Source organism: Nerophis lumbriciformis, linkage group LG18, assembly GCF_033978685.3.
Source record: "Nerophis lumbriciformis linkage group LG18, RoL_Nlum_v2.1, whole genome shotgun sequence".
Taxonomy (NCBI): domain Eukaryota; kingdom Metazoa; phylum Chordata; class Actinopteri; order Syngnathiformes; family Syngnathidae; genus Nerophis; species Nerophis lumbriciformis.
The window spans coordinates 31,120,134-31,143,239 of NC_084565.2; the positions used below are offsets into that span (position 1 = coordinate 31,120,134).

General features: G+C 39.6%; 1 protein-coding gene across 2 annotated transcripts in view; it reads left to right on the forward strand.

The window, feature by feature from the left end:
- Window positions 1-1,822: 1,822 nt before the first annotated feature.
- The window catches only part of fryl (furry homolog, like), a 195,034-nt gene continuing 173,750 nt past the window's right edge, over window positions 1,823-23,106 (forward strand). For both annotated transcript variants that reach the window (XM_061978068.1, XM_061978069.1), the window contains exon 1: window positions 1,823-2,039. The gene's annotated coding sequence lies outside the window, so the exon portion shown is untranslated. The remainder of the gene's footprint in view (window positions 2,040-23,106) is intronic.

Sequence of the window (23,106 nt, forward strand, 5' to 3'; positions counted from 1 at the left end):
CACCAGAATCTGTCATCCATGTCTTTATGGACCTTGCTTTGTGCACTGGTGCACAGTCATGTTGGAAGCGTAAGGGACCCGCTCCAAACTGTTCCCACAAAGTTGTGAGCATGGAAATATCCAAAATGTTTTGGTATCCTGGAGCATTCCTTTCACTTGAACTAAGGGTCCAACTTGACGTGCTTTACACCACTGCATCCGACGTTTTGCATTGGACTTGGTGATGTATGGCTTAGATACAGCTGCTCGGCCATGGAAACCCATTCCATGAAGCTCTCTGCGTACTGTACGCGGGCTAATTGGAAGGTCACATGAAGTTTGGAGCTCTGCAGCAACTGACTGTGCAGAAAGTCGGCGACCTCTTTGCACTATGCGCTTCAGCATCCGCTGACCCCTCCCTGTCCGTTCACGTGGCCTACCACTTGGTGGCTGAGTTGCTGTTGTTCCCAAACTCTTCCATTTTCTTATAATAAAGCCGACAGTTGACTTTGGAATATTTAGGAGCGAGGACATTTGATTGATTGAGACTTTTATTAGTAGATTGCACAGTACAGTACATATTCCGTACAATTGATCACTAAATGGTAACACCCGAATATGTTTTTCAACTTGTTTAAGTCGGGGTCCACGTTAATCAATTCAATTCATTTCACGACTGGATGGATAAGCGTGATTCATCACTCCAGAGAAGGCGTCTCCACTGCTCTAGAGTCCAGTGGCGACGTGCTTTACACCACTGCATCCGACGCTTTGCATTGGACTTGGTGATGTATGGCTTAGATTCAGCTGGTCGGCCATGGAAACCCATTCCATGAAGCTCTCTGCGTACTGCACGTGGGCTGGAAGGTCATATGAAGTTTGGAGCTCTGTAGCAACTGACTGTGCAGAAAGTCGGCGACCTCTTTGCACTATGCGCTTCAGCATCCGCTGACCCCTCTCTGTCAGTTTATGTGGCCTACCACTTGGTGGCTGAGTTGCTGTTGTTCCACTATGCGCTTCAGCATCCGCTGACCCCTCTCTGTCAGTTTATGTGGCCTACCACTTGGTGGCTGAGTTGCTGTTGTTCCAAACTCTTCCATTTTCTTATAACAAAGCCGACAGTTGACTTTGGGAGTATTTAGGAGCGAGGAAATTTCAGGACTGGATTTGTTGCACAGGTGGCATCCTATGACAGTTCCGCGCTGGAAATCACTGAGCCAGGGGCGCCGAAAAGGGGGGGTAAAGGAGACGGATTCTAGGGGCCCATGATGGAGGGGGGCCCAGAGAGGCCCCTAATGATGATGAAATTATAATACAGAAAAAATAATGACACTGTGTTGGGGGCCCTGTAAAGATTCTTTTCATGGGGCCCAAAATCCCTAGCGGCGCCCCTGCACTGAGCTCCTGAGAGCGGCACATTATTTCACAAATGTTTGTAGGAACAGTCTCCATGCTTGATTTTATACACCTTTGGCCGGGCCTTCTGATCATTTGGATGGGTGGCCAAATACTTTTGGCAATATAGTGTATCTCCCCCAAGTTTCCCAATTTTAACATATATTACACTCCATTGATAAAATACACTTGAGCAGTGTACGTGTTTGGGTATCTTCATTTTAAAGTCTTACGTGTCCTTGATTAATTGTCCTCAGCGTGCATGTCTTACCCGCCCGTCAGCCTGAAGTAGTTCCGGTGTACGCCGGCGTTAAAACAAGCAAACCCATGTGAATGTCACCCTCAGGCGGTTGTCCAATCGACGTTTCGCTTTTTCTGGACAGGCACCTATTTGCTCCAATGGAAAGCCATATACTATGTAGGCGTGAGCTAGTGCAGCCAATCACAAAGCAGAAGGCGGGACTAAGTGAACACAGGCTTCTCTGACAGAGGAGCACTTTCAACACCGAGGCAGATTGAGGAGGAAAAAAAAAAAAAAATCACGCCACTACGCCAATCCTTCCAATGGAGGAGGGCCAGGACGTTAAGGCTTGTTCGGCGAATGAAAAGGACGTCTGCGAGCCGGCCGAATAGCACAAACAACTAACGGGCGAGAGAATAAAGTTGTAAGTACCGCTTTGTGTGTTCACTAATGTTAGCCGCCGAGGACGCGGTGGTTGCATCCTGATGTTGTAGTCAACGCTAACTTTGTCGCTGAGGGTTAACCGCAGCCTAGCATGCTACATGGACTTTTTTTTTTTTAAAGCAGACCAACTGTAACATCTCCCTTTTTTCTAATGACTCATTGTTTACCATTACTTTTTGAGCACTTGAAGTAAGGCAGGCTGCCAGTTAGCATGGTAGCCTTTGTTAAATATGAACTTCAAACTTGCTGTTGTTGCTAACTAGCATCTCTCTTCTTTTTACATTAGCGTATTTTTTTTTATTTTTTATACCATAATACAGTATTTAGCTCATAGCTATTGTACATCTTAAAGTCTACATGCTGATGTTTTGGCATTGTAGTCATTTAAAACAATATTGTGTTCATGCTCAATACATAGTTGCAATAAGTACAAACACACGTGCAGTAATTGTTCTAAAAATGAATAATAGCCCAATATTCCATCCATCCATTTCTACCGCTTGTTCCTGCAAATATGGTGTGTTTGAAGTTGCTTATAGGCATTGGCACAACATACTGTAGAGCAGTGGTTCTCAACCTTTTTTCAGTGATGTCCCTGTGAACATTTTTTGAATTCAAGTACCCCCTAATCAGAGCAAAGCATTTTTGGTTGAAAAAAAGAGATAAAGAAGTAAAATACAGCACTATGTCATCAGTTTCTGATTTATTAAATTGTATAACAGTGCAAAAATATTGCTCATTTGTTGTGGTGTTTCTTGAACAATTTGGAAAAAAAGATATAAAAATAACTAAAAACTTGTTGAAAAATAAACAAGTGATTCAATTATAAATAAAGATTTCTACACATAGAAGTAATCATCAACTTTGTAATAGAGATCCATCTGGATTTATGAACTTAATTCGAAACATTTCTTCACAAAAAAAAGAAATCTTTAACATCAATATGTATGGAACATGTCCACAAAAAATCTAGCTGTCAACACTGAATATTGCATTGTTGCATTTCTTTTCACAGTTCTTTTTGACAGACATTTAAAAAAAATCCCACGTACCCCTTGGTATACCGTCGAGTACCCCCAGGGGTACGCGTACCCCCATTTGAGAACCACTGCTGTAGAATAAGCCCCATAGAATAAACACACACACAAACATGCAGTGGTTGTTGTAAAAGGAGTATAACATCCCAACATTTATTTCTGCATGAGTTCACTCTTTGCAAATACAATTTATTGGGAGGGACTGACGTGTCGTGGTGCACATTGGCACAACCGAGAGGGCAACAGTCGGGAAAGTATTCACAGTGCTTTACTTTTTCCACATTTTCTTAAGGTACAACTAGGGATGTCCGATAATATCGGGGGGGGGGGGGGTTAGGGGGTAGCGGGGGGTGTATATTGTAGCGTCCCGGAAGAGTTAGTGCTGCAAGGGGTTCTGGGTATTTGTTCTGTTGTGTTTATGTTGTGTTACGGTGCGGATGTTCTCCCGAAATGTGTTTGTCATTCTTGTTTGGTGTGGGTTCACAGTGTGGCACTTATTTGTAACAGTGTTAAAGTTGTTTATACGGCCACCCTCAGTGTGACCTGTATGGCTGTTGAACAAGTATGCTTGGCATTCACTTGTGGGTGTATGAAAAGCCGTAGATATTATGTGATTGGGCGGGCATGCCCCCAATATTGTTGTCTGGGTGGAAATCGGGAGAAATTCGGGAGAATGGTTGCCCCGGGAGATTTTCGGGAGGGGCACTGAAATTCGGGAGTCTCCCGGGAGGGTTGGCAAGTATCACTGGGTGACGCAACTGCTCTGTACTTCTCCCTACGTCCGTGTACCACTCCGTACAGCAGCGTTTTAAAAAGTCATCAATTTTACTTTTTGAAACCGATACCGATAATTTCCGATATTACATGTGTTTGTCATTCTTGTTTGGTGTGGGTTCACAGTGTGGCGCATATTTGTAACAGTGTTAAAGTTGTTTATACGGCCACCCTCAGTGTGACCTGTATGGCTGTTGACCAAGTATGAATTGCATTCACTTGTGTGTGTGAAAAGCCGTAGATATTATGTGATTTGGCCGGCACGCAAAGGCAGTGCCTTTAAGGTTTATTGGTGTTTTTAACATGTAACAGACTTAAAAAGAACAAAAAACATTTATAAAATCTATTTTGTACGAATAAATAGAATATAATAAGAATGTACAGCATTTACCTTGGAGAGTGGACTTCTACGGTATCTATTTCTGGCTGCTTTTCCGTCAAACACACCATCTGTAGCTTTTCTAAATTTTCATGGATAAATGTCCGCCGTCTAAATATTATTTTAACATTCTTGGCTGGCGTTAGGCTCAATCTGTTTCAGTATAATGCAGACTAGCAGTGATCTGCTCGAATTGCTTCGCCAACTTGGCAACGCGCTCGGTTGCCAAGTTTGTTTTTTCAAGATGTTTTTGAGGTTTTATTCCTTTAATTCAATGAATATCATCCACTTGTTCTTCTCAGCACTGTCCTTCACACTCACTTTCTTCCTTGTCATGGTTGCAAAACCAATTTATGTCCATTTTTAGCTATGAGCTAACACTTGCAAGTAAGAACAGGTGTTTTGGGGAGATCTCACAAGGTTCATTGTGACATTTGCTACAGCAACTAATGGTGGAGATACGTGAAACTCAAATATTTGCTTGCAACTTAAAGCATAACAATTAGCCCAGAAACAGCTCTTATCTCAAAAACACTCCTAAGTTGTGCCACTCTTAATTTGAGGTGCCACTTTATCCTGAAACAACTTTATGCTACGGAACACAATCAGAAACTGGTTTGAAAAAAATCAGCATTTGGTTAGTAACAAGACAACAAGAACAAAAACAGTGTTGGGTAATACCAGGTCTGTACAGTTAATAAAGTGTTATAATGGTGAAAAGTTGCCCCTGGAAAATTGTTTTTATTTCTGTTATTTGCTATGGGGTGAATAATTGACAAAACATAATACCAGAGCACAAATATGCTGCATGATCCCCCTTTAAAAAAACACAACATATCTCAAAATAGCAGTGGTCTTCATGGGTGAAATTCTCGTGATTAGGGTATTAGTTTGCTTTAGTATGCTGAGACATTAAAGGCCTACTGAAATGCGATTTTTTTATTCAAACGGGGATAGCAGGTCCATTCTATGTGTCATACTTGATCATTTCGCGATATTGCCAAATTTTTGCTGAAAGGATTTAATAGAGAACATTGACGATAAAGTTCGCAACTATTGGTCGCTGATAAAAAAGCCTTGCCTGTCCCGGAAGTAGCAGACGATATGCGCGTGACGTCACAGGTTGTGGAGCTCCTCACATCTGCACATTGTTTACAATCATGGCCACCAGCAGCGAGAGCGATTCGGACCGAGAAAGCGACGATTTCCCCATTAATTTGAGCGAGGATGAAATATTCGTGGATGAGGAAAGTGAGAGTGAAGGATTAGAGGGCAGTGGGAGTGATTCAGATAGGGAAGATGCTGTGAGAGGCGGGTGGGACCTGATATTCAGCTGGGAATGACTAAAACAGTAAATAAACACAAGACATATATATACTCTATTAGCCACAACACAACCAGGCTTATATTTAATATGCCAAAAATTAATCCCGCATAACAAACACCTCCCCCTTCCCGTCCATATAACCCGCCAATACAACTCAAACACCTGCACAACACACTCAATCCCACAGCCCAAAGTACCGTTCACCTCCCCAAAGTTCATACAGCACATATATTTCCCCAAAGTCCCCAACGTGACATGCACATAGCGGCACGCACGTACGGGCAAGCGATCAAATGTTTGGAAACCGCAGCTGCATGCGTACTCACGGTACCGCGTCTGCGTATCCAACTCAAAGTCCTCCTGGTAAGAGTCTCTGTTGTCCCAGTTCTCCACAGGCCAATGGTAAAGCTTGACTGTCATCTTTCGGGAATGTAAACAATGAAACACCGGCTGTGTTATCCGGCACAACAGTCAGGGGGTGCATTCTACGGCGGGGGTGCGTTATCCGGCACAACACCTGCCGCAATACACCGCTTCCCACCTACAGCTTTCTTCTTTGCTGTCTCCATTGTTCATTGAACAAATTGCAAAAGATTCACCAACACAGATGTCCAGAATACTGTGGAATTGTGCAATGAAAACAGACGACTTAATAGCTGGCCACCGTGCTGTCCCAAAATGTCCTCCACAATCCGTGACGTCACGCGCAGGCGTCATCATACCGAGATGTTTTCAGCAGGATATTTTGCGCAAAATTTAAAATTGCACTTTGGTAAGCTAACCCGGCCGTATTGGCATGTGTTGCAATGTTAAGATTTCATCATTGATATATAAACTATCAGACTGCGTGGTCGGTAGTAGTGGGTTTCAGTAGGCCTTTAATGGCATTGAAGAGTATCTGCGGATGGATGCAAACACTCAGCTCCATAAAATGCCGCAACTGCCCTCCCCGCTAAGCTGCTCTGCATGGATTAACCGTGAAGTCAGCATTTGAGCATTAAAGAAATGTCTTAAAAATGCTCACGTAACGTCAAAACACAAGCTGCCTTAAGTGCTGTTGTTGGTCGTGGGTATTTCTACCTCTAACTTGCTTATTGAACGAAGACCCCCCTCTGCCTGGTTCTGCTGACTGTTATGTTGCACTGCAGAAAGTGTGTTTACGCTGGCTCAGGACAGGTGACTCGGGACAAAAGCAAATATTTGGGCTGATGAAGGCCCTTCAGCACCTGCTTTAATGCCCCGTAACCTCCATTCAGCCGTTGTTTCACCTGTTTCAACATGGGCAGCTCCTTTTTTAAAATGCTGGTCATTTGTAAGTTTGTAGTATATTGATAAAAAAAAAACTGGAATTCCCATCTTGTTTGCATTTAGAGGTCTCATAACCTTTATTCTGTGTATTATGTGCAGTACAGGCCAAAAGTTTGGACACACCTTCTCATTTCAATGCATTTTCTTACATTGTACAAACCCCATTTTCATATGAGTTGGGGAATTGTGTTTGATGTAAATATAAACAGAATACAATGATTTGCAAATCCTTTTCAACCCATATTCAATTGAATGCACTACAAAGACAACATATTTGATGTTCAAACTCATAAACTTTATTTATTTTTTGCAAATAATAATTAACTTAGAATTTCATGGCTGCAACACGTGCCAAAGTAGTTGGGAAAGGGCATGTTCACCACTGTGTTACATGGCCTTTCCTTTTAACAACAGTCAGTAAACGTTTGGGAACTGAGGAGACACATTTGTTAAGCTTCTCAGGTGGAATTCTTTCCCATTCTTGCTTGATGTACAGCTTAAGTTGTTCAACAGTCCGGGGGTCTCCGTTGTGGTATTTTAGGCTTCATAATGCGCCACACATTTTCAATGGGAGACTACAGGCAGGCCAGTCTAGTACCCGCACTCTTTTACTATGAAGTCACGTTGATGTAACACGTGGCTTGGCATTGTCTTGCTGAAATAAGCAGGGGCGTCCATGGTAACGTTGCTTGTATGGCAACATATGTTGCTCCAAAACCTGTATGTACCTTTCAGCATTAATGGCGCTTTCACAGATGTGTAAGTTACCCATGTCTTGGGCACTTATACACCCCCATACCATCACAGATGCTGGCTTTTCAACTTTGCGCCTATAACAATCCGAATGTTCTTTTCCTCTTTGGTCCAGAGGACATGACGTCCACAGTTTCCAAAAACAATTTGAAATGTGGACTCGTCAGACCACAGAACACTTTTCCACTTTGTATCAGTCCATCTTAGATGAGCTCAGGCCCAGCGAAGCCGACGGCGTTTCTGGGTGTTGTTGATAAACGGTTTTCGCCTTGCATAGTAGAGTTTTAACTTGCACTTACAGATGTAGCGACCAACTGTAGTTACTGAGAGTGGGTTTCTGAAGTGTTCCTGAGCCCATGTGGTGATATCCTTTACACACTGATGTCGCTTGTTGATGCAATACAGCCTGAGGGATCGAAGGACAGTAGATGGTGAAATCCCTACATTTCTTGCAATAGCTGGTTGAGAAAGGTTGTTCTTAAACTGTTCAACAATTTGCTCACGCATTTGTTGACAAAGTGGTGACCTTCGCCCCATCCTTGTTTGTGAATGACTGAGCATTTCATGGAATCTACTTTTATACCCAATCATGGCACCCACCTGTTCCCAATTTGCCTGTTCACCTGTGGGATGTTCCAAATAAGTGTTTGATGAGCATTCCTCAACTTTATCAGTATTTATTACCACCTTTCCCAACTTCTTTGTCACGTGTTGCTGACATCAAATTCTAAAGTTAATGATTATTTGCAACAACAAAAAAAAGTTTATCAGTTTGAACATCAAATATGTTGTCTTTGTAGCATATTCAACTGAATATGGGTTGAAAATGATTTACAAATCATTGTATTCAGTTTATATTTACATCTAACACAATTTCCCAACTCATATGGAAACGGGGTTTGTAGATTGTTACTGAACGCATCAAAACTATGACACCTGTGAAGTGATCACTTCCTGTCAATGAGAAAGGACGCAAAAGAAAAAGGCTCCGATTCTGCTACCGGAGTTTTTGTTAAATCTGAAGATTTAGACCACTGATTTGTGATCACAGCCACAGGAGAGTCACCTGGCATCTTCGATCTGATATTGGTCAGTTGAGAGGCACAGAAACGCTGAAATAAGGCGAGTTGGAAGAGCCGTTAGCCTCAAGCCAACGGCGCCTTGCCGCAGTTCAAAGCGGTTGCCTGGCAACCGAAAGCTACGGCGAGTTTACAGCTGTTTTAAAGTGATTCCGACGTCGCAGAGTGATATAAGTTGACAGGCTGACACCCAAAATTGATCTCTGAACGGCGCAAGGTACGAAATTGTTGAAAAAACAAGTGAAAAGTACCGCTAGTTGCTAAAGAAGTAACTGCCGCTAAGACATAAGAGGCACTGACGTCATCGACTGCCGCGATGAAAAAAGGTAGAGGAAAGACTGAACAAGATTTGAGGCTGGACACAGGACATGATGGGTTGCAAGAATGGATACAAAAAATACTCCATGATTTTAAAGAAGAAATGAAAGAAGAATGGAAGTACATGATGGAGGGATGGAAAGAAGAAATGAAAGAAATGAAAGAAGAACACAGACAAGATGTGAAAAGTCTGCAGCAATGTATAGAAAGTCTGCAATCTGACAAAACCATCAGAAATAATGAAGCCACTGAAATGGGCAAACAAATAAAGATCCTTCAAGAAGACAACAACATGCTGAAGAATATCATAGATGGAATGGATCAGGATAAACGGATGAATGATATCATCGTGACAGGGCACCGAATTAAACCAAGATCCTATGCGAAAGCTGTGAATAATGAAGGTGAACCAGATGAAATGGATATGGTCTCAGCAGAACAGCAAGTGGTCAACTTTCTGCAATCAAAAGAAATTGAAATCGACATTAATACCATCGAAACATGCATCCCACTGAACGGAAGAAACAACAACGCCACTCCAGTCGTGCTCGTGAAACTTGTAAACAGAAAATCTAAAATGGCATTGCTGAGACAGGGAAGGAAGCTGAAGGGAACAAATGTGTACATGAATGAGCATCTCACAAAACGTAATGCTGGAATTGCCAAGAAAGCACGCGACTTGAGAAAGCAGGGAAAAATCCAGGGAACTTGGAGCGCCAACTGTAAAATCTACATCAAGCTGAATGGAGGTCCAGAAGCAAGAGTACTTGCTGTCCAAGACATCAAGGACCTGGACAATTTTTAAAGTTTACACAGCTTCCACAACAACGATGATAATGAACTCTGACAGAAAACAAGCACCTAAATTCAGCATCAACACTACTATGTTCCAAGGAACGACTAAACAAGAGGACCTAGATTCAGGATTGCATCCACCTACACTTATAGAGATTATTGAAACAACATCAAAGATTGTTGAACAAGAAAACATGGAACTAAAAAATTTCTGCAACAAAGATCATAAAAACCAGGATTTGGAAAATGATATAGATCCAGATACAAATTTTTTCTCCCACTTCAGTAATAATTGTTTTTATTATACAGATGATCAATATAACAGCAACATTAAATGTGATAACAAATTGTCAATTATTCATTTTAATAGCAGAAGCTTGTATGCAAACTACAACAATATTAAGAACTTTTTGGAACGCATCAACGAACCCTTCAAAGTCATTGCTGTCACGGAAACATGGATTGATGATAAAAAAGGAATAGATTTTGATCTGGATGGATATGAACTAAACTACATCAACAGAAACAACAAAAATGGAGGAGGAGTAGCTGTGTACGTGATGAAGAACCTGAACTACAAAGTGGTAAAAAACATGTCATTTGCTATAGATAATATTTTAGAATGTATAACAATTGAAATATGTCAGGAAAAAAGCAAAAACATATTCATCAGTTGTATATATAGATCACCTAAGTCAAGTATAGAAACATTTGAAGAATGGATCAAGGCTACTTACATGGACAATGGGCAAAGAATAATTTTCCTATGTGGTGACTTTAATATTGACTTATTGAACCCTAACAAGCAAAAGTCTATTGATGACTTCATTGATACAATGTACAGCATCAGTTTATATCCTAAAATCACAAAGCCAAGCAGAATTACAGGACACTGTGCCACGCTTATTGATAATATTTTTACCAATGATTTTGATAATAACACTACAAGTGGTCTACTTATAACCGATGTTAGTGATCATCTGCCAGTTTTTATAATATATGATGGAAACTACAAGAAGAATATGGAAGACAAAAGGACATTTCGAAGACTGTGCACAGAGAAGAGGATGATTGCTTTCAAAATTGAGCTACAAAAGCAAGATTGGGACAATGTGTACAATGAAAATGAGGTTGATGAAGCATATGAACATTTCTTAAACAAGTTCATAATACTTTATAACAAACATTGTCCATGGATACAACTCAGTAATAAGCAGAGAAAGAATAATCAACCATGGATGACAAAAGGATTAAAAAATGCTTGTAAGAAGAAGAATACACTATATAGGAAATTTATAGCACAAAGAACTACAGAGGCAGAAATTAAGTACAAAAAGTATAAAAACAAGTTAACATACATACTACGATTATGTAGAAAAGAATATTACAGTGAATTATTGGACAAGAACAAAACTAATATGAGAGCAACATGGGGCATCCTCAATAGCATTATTAAAAATGGCACTAAGAGGGACTACCCTCAATACTTCTTAGACGGAAATAAAAAAAATGACAACATAAAGGAAGTAGTTGAAAGCTTCAATAATTATTTTGTAAATATTGGACCAAAATTGGAAGAAAGGATTCCAGACCCAGTTTCAATTGAGGACTATAATGATACCATAGAGCGAAATCCCAACTCCATGTTCCTCAGTAATGTGACACAGGAGGAAATAGTTACAATCGTGAAAAAATGTAAATCCAAGACTTCAACTGATTGTAATGAAATTGATATGGAAACGATAAAAAAGGTTATTGAAGAGATCTCAGGACCATTAATGTATATTAGTAACCTATCATTTCAAACAGGTATATTTCCAAACAAAATGAAAATAGCTAAAGTTGCACCAATTTACAAGACTGGCGACAAACATCAATTTACAAACTATAGACCTGTTTCCTTACTTCCACAATTTTCTAAAATCATTGAAAAACTGTTCAATAACAGATTAGAGAGTTTCATAAATAAAAATAGAATACTCGAAGAAAATCAATATGGATACAGAGCTAATGTTTCAACTTCCATGGCTTTAATTGAAATTACAGAAGAAATTACCAATGCTATAGATAATAAAAAATGTGCGGCAGCAGTTTTTATGGATCTAACTAAAGCATTTGACACAATTAATCACAATATTTTAATCAAAAAACTAGAACGATATGGCATCAGAGGGTTAGGCTTAAACTGGATAAGAAGTTATCTAATGAACAGGAAACAATACGTGAAGGTAGGCGAACACACCTCTACAACGCTAAATATATCCTGTGGTGTACCTCAGGGATCAATACTAGGACCTAAATTATTCAATCTATATATAAATGACATTTGTAAAGTTACAAAAGATTTAAAGTTAGTATTATTTGCGGATGATACAACAGCGTTTTGTTCAGGAGAGAATACACAGAAGATACTACAAATAATAACAGAAGAAATTAAAAAATTAAAAAGATGGTTTGACAAAAACAGACTATCGTTGAATCTCAGTAAAACTAAAATAATGCTATTTGGTAACAGTAGAAGAGAAAATCAAACACAAATACAAATAGACGGAATAGAAATTGAAAGAGTAAATGAAACCAAATTTCTAGGTATAATGATTGATGATAAATTGAACTGGAAATCTCACGTAAAAAATATACAACATAAAGTAGCAAGAAACACGTCAATAATGAATAAAGCAAAACATGTTCTAGACAAAAAATCACTTCATATTCTCTACTGCTCACTAGTGTTACCATATCTGAGTTATTGTGCAGAAATATGGGGAAATAATTACAAAAGTACACTTCATTCATTAACGGTGTTACAAAAAAGATCAGTTAGAATAATACATAATGTTGGATATAGAGAACACACAAATCCTTTATTTATTGAATCAAAGATTCTGAAATTCTACGACATAGTGAATTTGCAAACAGCTAAAATTATACACAAAGCAAACTATAACCTGCTACCCAAGAATATACAACAATTCTTCTCAAAAAAAGAGGAGAAATATAATCTTAGAGAGAAATGTAATTTAAAACATTTGTATGCACGTACAACACTTAAGACCTTCAGTATATCAGTATGTGGAATTAAATTATGGAATGGATTAAGCAAAGCAATCAAACAATGTACTAATATGATCCACTTCAAGAAACTCTTCAAACTTAAAGTGTTTACAAAGTACAAAGAAGAAGAACCATGATAAACATTCTGAATTTATTTAACTCATCCATTCTTTCATTCTTTCACTCACAAAATAATCTTACTTATCTCAACATATGAAATGTAACTTACTTCACCAATTATTATTTATTTACTTATTTTATTGTATTACTTATGGAGTATATTGTGAATAAATTGAGAACAGGAAGTGAACAAAAGTTTTAGCAACTGTCATGTAAAAGAAAAGGGGTAGGATTAAATAAGCTTTGCTTCTTCCTACTCCTTTTCGAACATGTTGAAAAGAGAAACTGGAGATTGTGATGTATCATGTTGTATACTTGCATGTTCGAAATAAACTCAAACTCAACTCAACTCAACCCCTTTCAGGTGACAACCTCTTGAAGCTCATCGAGAGAATGCAAAGAGTGTGCAAAACAGTAATCAGAGCAAAGGGTGGCTATTTTGAAGAAACTAGAATATAAAACATGTTTTCTGTTATTTCACCTTTTTTTTGTTAAGTACATAACTCCACGTGTTCATTCATAGTTTTGATGCCTTCAGTGACAATCTACGATGTAAATAGTCATGAAAATAAAGAAAATGCTTTGAATGAGAAGGTGTGTCCAAACTTTTGGCCTTTACTATATATCTAAGAAGTAGGGATGGATGGGTATTGTTTACATTTTAACCGATACAAGTACTAAAATAGTACTTGAAAAACGGTGCCGATGCTTAAACGGTGTTTGAACTGGTACTTAAAAAAACAAAGGAAAACATGCAAATTTTTTGTAAAAAATAAACAACTTTTTATTCGTTTGTGACATTCAATTGCACAAACTAGTATTTTAAATACTTCAATTACATAAGTTAAATCCAAAATAAAATATTACATTAAAAAAAAGAAGAAATAAAATCAAAACAAATTGTAATAATCATTGCATCAATACAGAACATAAGACAATGTGAACATTTTTGTGTTGTAGTATTGATGTTCATAATTCCGGGGGTTCTTGAATGCAACCTTGCTCACTGTAACTGTCATTGGTGCATAATGACGAAGTGCTGTGTGGTAATTGTGGCTACCGGCGAGCAGTGTTGGCGTTTTAATGTCGGCAATTAAGTTTAAAAAGAGCGATAGACTTTGAGTGCTTCTGTCGGGATGCTATATTACTTGTACAATATCACCACCAAACACGTGCTGCAGGTGGCTCAGACTTCATTAACTTCCGATAACTTACTTTTTGGGTCTGGTTATTACCGTTTACCTTGGCACCGCTACCATTATTGAACCAGGTTTTGTCGCCCATCCCTACTCGGGTTCCACAATAGCATATTGGAAGTGTGTGAGCCAAAATCTAGCTCTGATGCTGCTATTTAGACCTTTTTAATATGCTTTCAGTCAGCCTTTTTGGCAAAATGCTATTTAGTGTCTCCGTAGCTTTAATGCCAATGAGCTGTGTTTCCAAAAAGCACCAATATGCACATTATCCACTTTTTACATATAATCTGTACCTGTACCAACGTAATGCAATACATCACATACAACAATGTAACATTAAAAGGGTGGGAATGTCTGTAATGATGATGTCATTGAGGAACTTGTATTCACTGCTATGTTTAAATTATTGATACTATTTTTGTCTGACTGCTTTTGGATAGTTTTGTGTCATGTTTGTGTGTCCTCTCAATTGCTCTGTTTATTGCTATTCTGATGTCGCTGGGTCAGTTTTGGTTTTGGAATTGGAATTGCATTATTATTGTATTGTTGTGTATTGTTTTGTTGGATTGATTTAAAAAAAAAAGGGTGGGAACAGTGTGACGTCATAGTGTGGTAGTCGGGCATTCTTATATGCAGCCCACATCTTCCTCCTTAGTTCTGCAATATCGACGCACAATACCTTCTTTCATTGTAAGTTTTCCCACTTCACTTAAGTCAACATGACCATCATCTTCGTAGTAGAGAGTTCCGTGCAGGGCTCGCAATTGGTTGATGGGGCCATGCGCACCCTGAACTCCATTGTAAAAAAAAAATGTATTTCTACATTTGTTTGTTGTATTTTAGTTTATGCTTAAATCTACCATGTTCACATTGGTTAAGTTTGTAGTTATGTTACCTTAATTTTGGCTATGTGTCATAACTGTTTTGTCTATAAGTGTAATATTTGAATGGTAAATAAATGTGTTGTAACTTCTGCCAAGAGTCTCAGCTGCCACCTGTTCAGATGCCTACAAATAAGTATTTCTGTGTTTATAGGTCCATTATATTTTACACTGGCCTGTTTTGTCAACATGCACCAGTACAAAGTTGGGTTAGTTGGTAAACTCTGACGAAAAAGAAGGCACCGTTGCTACATTTCTGCTTGGTTTGAGGAAACGCAAGAGGACGTAGGAATCGTAGAATAAAGTATAATTTGTATCTAATCATAGCACGCACACAATAGCTACGTGCGGTGAGATTAATGCTTGATGCGGCATTGGGTGCCACAGAAGGTGTACCTAATGACGGGATGGTGTCCTGCTGGCCCCACTATGGACTGGACTCTTACTATTATGTTGGATCCACTATGAACTGGACTCTCACAATATTATGTCAGACCCACTCGACATCCATTGCATTCGGTCTCCCCTAGAGGGGGGGGGGGGGGTTACCCACATATGCGGTCCTCTCCAAGGTTTCTCATAGTCATTCACATCGACGTCCCACTGGGGTGAGTTTTTCCTTGCCCTTATGTGGGTTCTGTACCGAGGATGTCGTTGTGGCTTGTGCAACCCTTTGAGACACTTGTGATTTAGGGCTATATAAATAAACATTGATTGATTGATGATTGATAATGTTGTGACCAGTGAATCTATAGGGTTCGAAATGGGGAAATGATTTCGCAATGCATTGTGTGGCCGTGATAAGCTATGTTTGTTGGCCAAAGCTTTTGTATACGTGGCTGTTTTGCAACCCTGGTAATGTGAGAGAGAGCAACAAACTGAATTAAAATGGATCGTACAAAATAAAAAAATCAAGTGATCGTCTCAAGACAAAGACATTCTAAAGCAGTGGTGTCAAACATACAGTTCGCAGGCCTGATACGGCCAGTAAACAGGTTAAATTTGGCCCGCGGCCTGCAAGATGGGTTTGATACAATAGTATAGTATAAAAATGAGCTGCAATTTTTTTAATGAAAGACACTGCTGTTCTAAATGTATTTACTGGATGTCGCAATAGCAATTCAAGTGTAACCCACGTCACACATGATACTGTTTAAAGATGACGTGTTTGCCTACTTTAAGCGCCCTCTGAATTGGCTGATGCGACTCCAATCGGCGCAGGTGCAAGCAATCTGCTGCTCCTGTTGTGGCTCGCAGCAGATGGCGGCAGACTGATGCAGTATCGACGCACAATACCTTCTTTCATTGTAAATTATCCACTTGACTTAAGTCAACATGACCAACATCTTCGTAGTAGTTAGAGTTCCGTGCAGCGCTGGAAATTGGTTGACGGCGCGATGCGCACCCTGAACTCCATTGTAAAAAATGTGTTTTTATATTTGTCGTTTGTTGGTTTGTTGTATTTTATTTTATGCTTAAATCTACCATGAACACATTGGTTAAGTTTGTGGGCATGTTACCTTAATTTTGGCTATGGTGTCATAATTGTTTTGTTTATATTATAAGTGTAATATTTGAATGATAAATGAATGTTTTGTACCTTGTGGCAGTTGCTGATGTCACCAATGGAGCGGCTTAAGAAACACTCGATTGCTTTTCCAAACACGTCTTTAAAGAACAGCCACCATGAGAGTGCTAAACAGGAAGTGCTCAAAGTTTAATGGCTTTGTAGATACACTGAGACAGTGTCTAAATTCATTGTGTTCTTCATGGTGTTTTTGAAACCGCACCACTTTTTTCCTCAGGATTTTCAACTAACTTGAAGTGTTTTGCCAGGAGGATTATTTGTAATGTATACATTTTCGTAATGTGCTTGTTCAAGTAAGATAAGAAAATAATTTTGAAGTTGTCTGTTTTTTATATTTCAGTTATTATGCCATGATTTTACCAGTCCGGCCTGCATGGGAATAGATTTTCCTCATGCAGCCCCTGAGCTAAAAGGAGTTTGTTACCTGTGTTCTAAATGTGCGCTACCATGAAAAAATAAGTAAAATTGATGGACTTGATCCATATGAGCACGTCCAATGGACAAGAATTTGAGTAAGCTGCTGCCTTGTCGAAGCTAAACTTGTCTATATTTCGTCCAAGGAGTCAGTTTTTATACAGGTGAAGAATTTCAGATTGCAAAGTCTGTTAAGGCTCATTGTCCTCCATTCAAATTTTGCGTAATCCTTGGCTTTCTTCTCTTATGTGTCCGAGATGGAGTGAGAATATCCGGCCTCATCTCATAAGCAGGTTTCCCTGAAAAAAAAAAAACCAAGCCTATTACAACTTTTAAATATTCTTAGATCTAGATCTGACAAATCAAAGTCTATGAGCATGAACTAATAAAGCCTACTTAGGTATTGGCACCAGCCGCTAGACTAGATCTGACCAATCTAAATCTAAGACTAGATCTGACTAATCTAAGTCTATGAACATGAACTGATGAAGCCTATTCGGATGAAAGGTGAAATGTCTTCTAAGACAAACCAAACAGTCCAGTTGCGATCGATTGAATGCCCTGAGATTACAATGACCTGGATGAATGAGAACATTCATAAACAACTTTTAAATACTTTGATCACTGTGCTACTTCTCGGAAAATAATACTAATTCATGTTTGTGCTTACCCGTAACTGAAAGTAAACAGATAACATGCTTTTTTCCAAAATACTATACGGTGTTCAGTGTGTAGCCTGCAGCTAGCTTGGCTAAAGCTGAAAGCCTACTAAATGCTACGTATGAGACTGAATAAGACATGTTCTGATTCAATCTTACCAGTGTGAAAATGCCTTGAACACACCAACATGTACCAGGTGATGGCGTTAAAAGTCATGTTTGATAGTTTTACGGCTGCTATCCAGGCTAATCGCTGTCTCTTTATCAGCTCACTAACCCGAGTTACCTGGCTTTGCCTTCACGCTGGAAATAAGAAAAATCTCACCAAATACTTTTTTCCCTGAAGCGATCATGACAATGATTGTGGCAGTTAATAACGCTGCATGTATGGGCCATGTTTTCAACTTGTTAAAGAAAAGAACAAAACTTTAGCACAGAGTCTTGCATTCAATCATGTAAATACGTTATTCAGAGCCATGCAAAACCCACAATGCATTGTATCTACTATGTCACATTTTCAAGCCCAATACTTTTTATGAAGTGACAGTTGGACACAAACATTAGCAACACCGCTATTTCATCTACAGTGCTAACATTACTCTCACATTTTACAGCAGAATCGGGCTAGTTTAGCATATTGGTTAAAGAAAAACTAAGTAATCAAACCTTACTGCTCCTTACCCCTTGTGTGGTGTTTGGGTCTGTGGGACCCGTTTTCATTTTTTATTCAAAGAAAAATGATACAATTAATACATTTTTCAAACTGAGACTCACTGACTTTGGCTCATTTTCTGTGAAGAACATATATCAGAATACATATTTAATGACCACACACCATACACCCCCCCTACACATTTCTATTACATATAAGATGTCCGGGTCCACTGGACCCGGGGCTAATAGAAGTGTGGAAATTGATGTTGTGTGTGTCAAACACACACACACACACACACACACACACACACACACACACACACGCACACACACACACACGCACACACGCACACACAGCAGGCCTAGACAGGAGGAGGTCAAAGTGTAGGTACACAGAACATCAGAGGGGTCAAATGTGCGAGAAAATGAGAGCAGACAGTGTTGACAAACAATGTTGCAACCTTGTGTGGGAACCGCAGGTGCAGAAACACAAAAGAAGAATCCTTGTGGGATGCAGAAACTGGCAGAGAAATTTTCCTTGCAACGTTCATGTTGTTGTTACTCAGCCAGCGTTTGTGGGTCTGATGGACCCGTTGCATTTTGTGGCTTTTAATGCCTCACAATCAAACACTTTTATGTTAAAATACTGAACAGATGTTTACCTTATCCCAATAATGGGTCCATCAGATCCACAAACGCTGGCTGAATAACAACAATATGAACATTACACAAGGGTTGAAGATAGTTTTTATAGCTCCAGGCTGCATTTTAAGATGTGTAGCAAAGCCTTAAAAACAACAACAACCAAAAAACACTACACTTTTATAAAACCTGCTTTTACAAATCTTTCCTCCCTGTTCGTATACAATGGGCAGGCTGATCTATAGACGGTCTCATGTCCTCGATGGAGGTTTTGCCTTGATAGATTTTTTTTCCCCCGCTCATAAACAGGCTCTTAGGGCACATATTACTGTTGTACCACTATTAATAAATAATGTAAACAGTTTTACACTATATGATACCACTTAATGTAATTGGCGAATGTTTCTACTAGTATTTGTACTGTAAAACATTGCGGCACTTACTGAGATAGGAGTTGCTTGGAGTTTCTTTCAGTGATTGCGTGGAGTGCAGCGCTCCAAGAGCAGAGTCAAGCTAGAAATAAACCATAATTGAGCCCTGCTGAGGAAGATTATCCCGAGCTTGAGCTTAATTGATGTTCGGGTCTGCCTTGACCAAGAAAACCACCCTCTTCTTTTACCATCATGTTGGGCCGCAAAAGTTTTTCACCATATTTAGCTACGTCGCACCATTCCCCACCTTCAATTTTGGGCTTGTGTTTGTCATGCCGGGGTAAGGAAAAGATAAGAGTATTGTGTGCTGAAGCACAAAGGTTAACCCTCCGTCACTTTCCTCGCCAGTTAGGACAAGCGAGTCATGTTTCCTGCTGAGGAAGACGTGGTGATTACGGCCAGCCCCAGCCTGTCATTTAGTGCTGGTTTCAGCCACATATAGGCATGCGCCCTTTTTTTCTCCAATTGACTTGTGCGACATGTTTGGCCTTGCAAGTGAGCACTTTTCTTGCGCTTATGTAACATTAAGACTATAAAATAGATTCATATCCAAATCGCTATTGTTATTACTTTCTATTCTAAATCGATTCGTATAGTTAAAACATTTATACAAAAAAATATATATATATGTTTTTAAGAATCCATTTTTTAAAAGTTGTTTTTAAGCCATCTCCATGTTATTTTTCTGGCTATAAGGCGCACTTAAAATCCTTTCATTTTCTCAAAACTCGACAGTGCGCCCTATAACCCGGTGCGTCTAATGTACGGAATCATTTTGGTTGTGCTTACCCACCTCAAAGCTATTTTATTTGGTACATGGTGAAATGATAAGTGTGACCAGTAGATGGCAGTCATACATAAGACATACATGTAGACTGCAATATGACTCAAGTAAACAACACCAACATTTTGTATGTTCCATTGAAAATATAGAACATTACATACAGCGATCAAAAATCTATCAATGTTTTAGTACAAGTTTGGTAAGCTATGAAGCCACACCGTTTGATGGATTTTGCTTCAATATACAAGTATTATTATGGTGTGTGTACAAAGTAAGACATATTATCTGACGTTTTGTTTTGCAATATTATGCAAAAGCAACTTTTCTTACCTTCTGTTACCTGCTGATCTATATTTGGGATCTGCATAAGTCCTGACAATTTGCGTGAATCCGCCTTTTTAGTCTGTGTCTACACCGTAGTCGATGAGCTTCTTCTTTTTCTCTATCTTCTTATTATGGGACATTCATCCTCCGCTGTTGCCATTTCTAATATAAAGTAGTGTAATGTCCTTACTTATATCTGTCAGTAAACTCGCCATGAAAGCGCTAAAACATACCGGTGTAGTGAGTTCACATTATTCACCCAAGGAACTTTAGTTATTAGAGAGTTTCGGTCTGATGGTTTTTCACAGTGAAGTCTGAATGTCATTAAAACAGTTAGCTCCATCTTTTGACACTTCTTCCACCCTCGTCCTTGCACGCTACAACAAAGATGACAGAGAAAAGACGCTGTCGAAGGTGAGCCACGTAAATAAGACCGCCCACAAAACTGCGCATCCTGAAGCGACTGTCAGAAAGCGGCTTGAAAATGATCCGTAAAACATAATCTATGCAACATTTTGACCAGAGAACCACCATTACATGTTATGTAGACCACAAGGAAGTGTTTTACATTTAGAAGAAACAAAATAACATCACCCCTTTAATGCGCCCTATAATCTGGTGCGCCTTTTGTATGACAATAGACCTGACTGGACCCGCTCATCGGCAGTGCGCATTATAATCCGGTGCGCCCTATGGTCCGGAACATACGGTATCATATGTCTGCAGTCGGAAGGCGCTTTTGTAACTTAAGGTTTTATTAAGTAAGGTTTTATTTTAATATTTGTACTAAACAATATATAGCAAGAATCGGTTCTAAAACAAATCGTGAGTTGTAAAATTAACAACCCTACTTTGCAGTGTGTTTTCATCTGATTACTCGACTAATCGAACAAACTAATTGATAGACCAGTGTTTTTCAACTTTTTTTGAGCCAAGGCACATTTTTTGCGTTGAAAAAATCCGGAGGCACACCACCAGCAGAAATCATTAACAAACGAAACTCAGTTGACAGTAAAAAGTCGTCGCCGCAATTGTTGGATATGACTTTAAAGCATAACCAAGCATGCATCACTATAGCTCTTGTCTCAAAGTACCGTATTTTCCGCACTATAAGGCGCACCTAAAAACCACAAATTTTCTCAAAAGCTAACAGTGCGCCTTATAACCCGGTGCGCTTTATTACGATTAATTTTCATAAAGTTTCGATCTCGCAACTTCGGTAAACAGCCGCCATCTTTTTTCCCGGTAGAACAGGAAGCGCTTCTTCTTCTACGCAAGCAACCGCCAAGGAAAGCACCCGCCCCCATAGAACAGGAAGCGCTTTAAGCAACCACCCGCCCCCGGAAGAAGAAGAAAAAACGCGCGGATATCACCGTACGTTTCATTTCCTGTTTACATCTGTAAAGACCACAAAATGGCTCCTACAAAGGACAAGGATCCGGTTCATAAAAAGACGCAATCTCTCCATCCGCACACGGATTACTACCGTATTTCACAGCAACTGATATTCCTGTGGAACGGGAGCACGTACGGTGAATATTCGCACCACAGGGAATGAGAAGTCATCCTTCACTGTGGTTCTAGCTTGCCATGCTAACTTCCACTCATGGTGATATTCAAAAGGAAGACCTTGCCAAAAGAGACCTTTCCAGCCGGCGTCATCATAAAAGCTAACTCGAAGGGATGGATGGATGAAGAAAAGATGAGCGAGTGGTTAAGGGAAGTTTACGCGAAGAGGCCGGGTGGCTTTTTTCACACAGCTCCGAAGGCGAACACACCTTCACTAAGACGGGCAGATAGCGCCGGTCGACATACGCCAACATCTGCCAGTGGATCGTAAATGCCTGGGCAGATAGTTTCGGTCACAACTGTGGTCCGAGCTTTCCGGAAGGCAGGATTCACAGAACTGCTGCACAACAACAGCGACACTGAATCCGATGACTTCGACGAGGCGTAGCCGGCCATTTTTGGATCCCACGCTTGCGCAACTTTTCAATTCGGACACCGAAGACGAAGAATTCGAAGGATTTACGAATGAAGAATAACTTCAGAAGGTGAGCGCTATGTTTATTTTGTGTGTTGTGACATTAACGTTCGAGCAACATTATGTTGCTATTTATTGCTCTACACCATTTTGAATTTTACTATGTTTGTGATTGCACATTTGCGTACATTTTGGGACAGAGTTGTTAGAACGCTGGTTTTCAATATATTATTAAAGTTTGACTGAACTATCTGACTGTTTTTTTGACATTCACTTTAGCGCAGCGTTTTTTTTACATTCACTTTAGCGCAGCGTAGGCGCGGCTTATAGTCCGGGGCGGCTTATTGGTGGACAAAATTATGAAATATGTAATTCATAGAAGGTGCGGCTAATAATCCGGTGCGCCTTATAGTGCGGAAAATACGGTAGGTGTACTGTCACGCCTTGTCACATCACGCCCTGACTTATTTTGATTTTTTTGCTGTTTTCCTGTGTTTTAGTTTTTGTCTTGCGCTCCTATTTTGGTGGCTTTTTCTCTTTTTTGGT